The following is a 6,000-nucleotide window of genomic DNA, read 5'->3' as shown; positions in this document are numbered from 1 at the left end:
ATGAATATAGATGAAATACAATAACTTTGCAAAAAGAAAAAGTCAGTTATGTCGAGATCGCTTTTGGTGCAAATTGTTTTTTATCCTTTCATTCGTCTTGAACTAAACTACCAGATGGAACAAACCATCTATTGATGACTAGACCTTTCTCAGGACCTGCTGACACACTGTGAGACTTCCTTACTAACATACTGGCATCACACCTTTCTTAAATTTCAGTGCGCGATGACATAAACAAAAGAAGGAAAAAACTGATGAGCAGCAGAGAAATGTGCTGCTGAGCCTAATCAGTCAAAAGTTAACAGCAGATTATAGAATAAAACTGTATGAAAAGTACTGTTACTGTAATAAAACTATTAGTGGTTTAAATGCAGCTGTGCCTGCTCGTATTATCACATCTTTGACCCTTTCTCTCTCATTTCCTTCGGCTCATCAAAGCAAAAAACCCAAACTATAAAAGGAAGCTCAACTGTACTGTGAGGTTTTAGAGTTTCAGAGAAATATCTCCTCTACCACAGACAGAGGAGCTCTCACTCCAATTAATAGAGTTTTATTAGTATTTAGGTTTATAATATCACAGCTGATTGTGCAGAATCTGAAATATGTTGTCATAATAACAACAATAGCATTAAGTAGATTAAATGAACGAATGACCAGAAAAACAACCATTAAAAAAAACAAGTAAAAATAAAAAAGCTCGACAGATTGCTTCGTTTACATTTGTTATTGTAATATCAGATGACATATACTAACAATAATGAAAAGAGGGAGTAAAGTGATGGATCGACTAGTTTTACAACAATTTATCTGGGTGACACTCTGTACTGCTAGTTGATATAACATCAAGTAAAAGGCTAGATAGGCTGAACATAAAAAACAGCGCACTATGAAAATCTTGTGCATGATTTAACCTGCCCTTTGGCGTTCGCAGTGAACACCCAGTGAAAGCATAAAGAATGGTGTAGTTAATCTTTACACTGGACAGATTTAATGGAACGGTGTCAAGTGACAATAGCTGGAAAAGCCATCGGAGTGAACCTAATGCGATCAGAGTACCCCGTGTCTGTCTCCCATCTAGGAATTTACAGTAGGCTATAGGGGGAAAAGCCCAGGTGAGCCTTTCGTAACCCTTAGTGCACGCGCGCACACACACACACACACAAATGCATGAACGCACACTTTAGCCACCTAAAACATCTATCTGGTTTTTGCTGTTGCATATATTTTCAAATTAAATGTTTGAATCCGCAGAAGTTAAACGTGGTAACTTTCACTTTTACTGAACTCTTCATTTGTTGATATGTCTCCCCTGGTCTCGGGTCTCTGGAGTGGGCTGCAGGGATGGAAGTCAGGACTCGGTCTGCCAGGTGACCTTTCACTCGAGCAAAGGGCGCCCGCAGTGTGCTCATGTGTGTGCGAGAGTGTGTGTTTTGTAACTGTACGCGTCCAGCACACAGGGAGTGCATTAATGCTGGTACTCCCCTGGCCATCTCTCTCTCTCTCTTTTTTGACCGTAACTCTACACCGTGCACCCCCCTCCTCCTCCTCCTCCTCCTCCTCCTCCTCACTCCCCCCAAACCCCCTACTGTTTTATCCTGTTTTATGGGACACACCTGATACAGCAAAAATGCATAATGGCGGAGGAAAGGATGAAATCAATGTGTTCATCAATAAACTGTGTTTGACCCCAAACTGCTGTAAAATGAAAAAGGAGCTGAAAAAAAATTTAAATTACAGAAACAAACAAACAAAAAAAAATCTTAAATTATGTTACACATGCTTGTGCTCTGCATGTGAACTGTTTTCTAAAGATTGCAAAGAGTTTTTGCAGTGGTGCCAGAGTACCATTTGGTCAGTTGTTATTTTTTATTTGCAGTATAATTCACAATATGATTAATGCCATTGATTCGATATAGGCTAATCAAATAATTTAAAGGCATAAGCTGCATTTTTGGATGGTATATATTCACACACAGTATATATAATCAAAGAGTTTTAAGTTTTTTGTTTTTCTCAGCTGATCACAATTGAAAATATAGATCAATTTAATGTATTTACAAATATTACTTGCGTAAACAACAATAAACAGCTTTAGAAAATATGAATATTTGTAATTTTGTCACAGTGCTGCTTGATTCATTACTGCAAACACCTGTCGATGAATTTTGGAGTATCAACAGTTTCCCATACTGTGTTTTACATTTTGTCAACTATACTACTTGATTTTATTCTTCTGTCTGTTTGAGTTTTCTTCATCGTTCTTGGCTACATGCAGGATATGCATCCATGCTGATTTATGTCAAGACACCTGCAAGGACTGGCCCTGTGCAGCCTGTCAGCTGGACTGTATCAGCCAAAAAACTGACTGTCTGATTTTTTTTAACCATTTTCAGTTATATATGAATCCACATCATATGTTGCTGCAGCCCAAAACTCCCTCAGCTCAGCAGGCATTTCCCATCATATACTGAGGACTTATTTCATTCAGGCATCAGGATAAAGCTATTTTAAATTATTTTCGTAAGCTGAGTAAGTAACATTTTTAAAAAAAAAAAAGATTTTTATAACTTGGATTATGTTTAATACTAAAAATTGCAGTGTATTTTGGTGAAATTGTCTAAACTCGAAGGTAATTTTTGTGGATTTTGGTATATAAAGCAAGAGGTTTACTGCCCAGCTTCTCCTCTTCCTCCTGGCAATGTCATTGCAGCTCTTGCGAACATTATCCAGTCATGGTTTTTAGATTATTAAAGAGGAATTTCAGTTTTAAGACATGTTATTCCCATTGCAGAGGACAGTTTCATCTGTGTTGATGAATAGTCTACTGTGACCTACAACAAGACCAGAAGGAAGCGTGTGTCCTGCTCACTAACTTTTAACTGAAGCTGATGTACAGTTTAGTTCAGATCCGGTGAAAGAATATGATAAACACATATGGATCAAATGGAGTGGTGACAGTCTGCTGTACTTGGACTCATTTATCTAAGGAAGAATTCAGACCTGACTATATAATTATATTGTATTTTTTTTATATATATAAACGCTCAGGGTTTCATTTAAACACCTGAAAGTTTAAAGTGACACACCTTTTAGTGTTGCAGTGGACGCCTGCAGTGAAAAATGAGCATGTAATGATAGTGATGGTGCATTCGGTTGACATTTCCCTCTTTCAGTTTCTACTTTGCAGCTGCAGTACAGTATATCAGTAATGTAAATCCCAGCTGTCTTACTCACTTGTTAGTAAAGCCGCCAACCTCTCTAAGCAACAAGTGGCATGAATCGTTTATTTATTCCCCCTCTTTTGTTTCAGAAATATTTGGTGATTTCTGCACTACCACCCTAATACCCACTCAACCTATGAGTGGGTGTAGTACAAATTCCTGGGAACCAAAGTTCTGTTTGGTGCCCATTTGTCTATAAGGGTCACCTTAACACCATTGGATGTCATTTTAAAATTGGTACAGTAGTTTGACAAACTGTCCATGACCCAGAGGAGCTAGGTTTAAGCTTCTCTGCTCTGCTGAAGTGTCCTCGAGCAAGATAGTGTGAATCCACTCCAGTACTGAGGCTGCTGCTATAAAGGTTTGACCTCTGACCTCCCTGAAGGGGGGCTAAGTGAAAAGAGAATTTCTCCACTGGGACCAATAATGTGTCACATTATAACTATCATCACTGCAGCTGACATTTCTGCAGAGGACTGCCACCATCACGTCCTTGTATCTGTTTCTTGTTGCTATTTATGCATTAAATGTGCTGACAATGCTGAAAACATTTGCTTTTCTTAGTAGGCAAAAAAAAACCTTTTAGAGATACAAAGTTTTCACCCAACAACAGTGATCCAGTATGTGATCTGTCACTAATTATTGTGTGTCACCTAAAGATGTGATTGTCTTTTCAGTAGTTGAACTGCTTTATCAGTATTCCCAGCAGTTTGTCCACAGGGAAGAAGTATGGTGATAAGACAGCAGAGCGTTATTATCACGTGTTTATCTCGCCTTTAAAATCTTAGTTCATGCTTAATCTATAATAGGATATCAATTAAAATCATGAATGAGCACAGAAAGCCTGCTGTCCACTGGCCTCTGATATATGAAGAGCAGGTACTCAGAGGAATGAGGATTGTGTTTTCTTCTTTGAAATAAAAGGTTTATGTAAAATTGAATCCTTCACTCATTCAAAAATCGAGCATCATATAGTTTCATTTATAAAGTTGGAAAATTTTGCCCTTTTTGAATTATTGCATCTTTTTGATACCTGAGAAACTCTGACAGAATAATCTGCATGCAAAAAAATATTACATAATTATCATTAATTTTGTAAAGCCTTCACGTGGCTATACGGTTTTTTAACCTCTAAACGCTATTTTTTATTATTATTTTCTCTATTAATGAGCAAACGACACTCGGATCTACACCTGTCAAGTCTTAATAATTGCCGGAAGAAAAATCACTATGAGAACACAAAAAAATGAAATTCTTTAACAACTATTTTTTGAAATGAAATTAAAATTCATTTAAATTTTATCTGACTAGCCGGACTCAGTTGATGTCTTTCGTTGCTATTTTATATCACAAAAATAATGACGCTAATTTAATTAATAAAATGCAAAAGCTTAGAGAATCAAAATACATGAAAAAATAGCTGCCGATCAACAAAATCAACTGATACAAATGAATTCAGTGTAAACCAACTAAAGCTGCAGCAGCCAGACTGATTCAATGCCGTGTGCTGTTTAATACGAAATTTTTAAAGTGATACGGCAATTAAATAGCAACCAGGACTCTGTTATTTATAGGGTGAAAAACTCCTGCGTGTGGATTATTTGAGATATATGAGATTGATTAGATATTGTGATGATGCGATTAAAATAAAAACTCTGCCAGTTTGTTCAAATCTGGCCTATCAGTCAGGGAACAAAAACAGATCTCGGGTCAGAACTGAACTCTTACAAAGCGTTTGCATCTATAAAAGTGCACGGATAAGATCTTTACGGGGCCAGGACCGAACATTCTCTCTTGATTGTTTCATGATTTTTGACCGGAGGCACAGTGGCATTAACTGTTCTACAAGATTATTTGCCCAAAGTTGTTGAACACTTCACGTTTAATCTCCGCAACATCCTCACCCCGTGGTGGAGTGACAGGCGATTATACAGCCTGCAGATGAATTTGTGCGAGAAACCAAGACAAGTTCACACCTGTCTAACTGTTTATCCTGAGTCCTCTGCTGCTTTTGGAGGGGGCCATTATTCCTATAAGCCTGCTTGGCAGAATCAAAATCAGCGTTTATAACCGGAGCGCCTTGTTAGGCCTTTTCTTCAATGCTGGCGGATTTTCCTAACATCCTCTGCCCAAAAAACGTTTAATAGCCTCCCCTCCCCTTCCCGGGCACACATGGCGCACTCACGATGCCAGTTCAAGTTCACATTTCAAACCTTATGGGAAACGAGAGAGCGAAAGTACCAGGAGGCGAAAATCACAGCTCTTTGTGGGGTTACAGAGTTGGTTTGGTGAGAGACCAACTATTCCGTGTTATGTCTCCTCACAAGCCGCTATTACAGGCTTGTTTTGAGTAGACCCATATGCACTGAAGTCCTCGTTAATTATAACTTGTGGTGTTTGAGCTGCATTTGTAATTGACCTTCATGCGCCAGAAGCTGTAACCAACAAGGTGCGACTGATCCTTCGCATTTACAGACAAGAGGGAGTCAGTCCACACACTCTTTGTGTACTTTTCGTATTTACACACCCATTAGAGCTGCCGGATAATTTATTACGGGACTATAATACTCCTTTGCTGTTTCACAAATAAAAAGAAAATAGCTGTCCAACCATGAACCTGACAGCCAAACGCAAATATGCAGTTTGTAATGTGCTGACATGAAGCTTTGAAGGCATCATTATTGTGGATTATATTGTGTAATTTTGCATATTTGCTATTTTAACAATCTGATCATACCACCAGCTGTGAGATGAAGGGGCTAATACCATAATAAACTGC

Source organism: Thunnus maccoyii, chromosome 14 (assembly GCF_910596095.1).
Source record: "Thunnus maccoyii chromosome 14, fThuMac1.1, whole genome shotgun sequence".
Classification (NCBI taxonomy): domain Eukaryota; kingdom Metazoa; phylum Chordata; class Actinopteri; order Scombriformes; family Scombridae; genus Thunnus; species Thunnus maccoyii.
Note: the sequence above shows the minus strand (reverse complement) of the source record.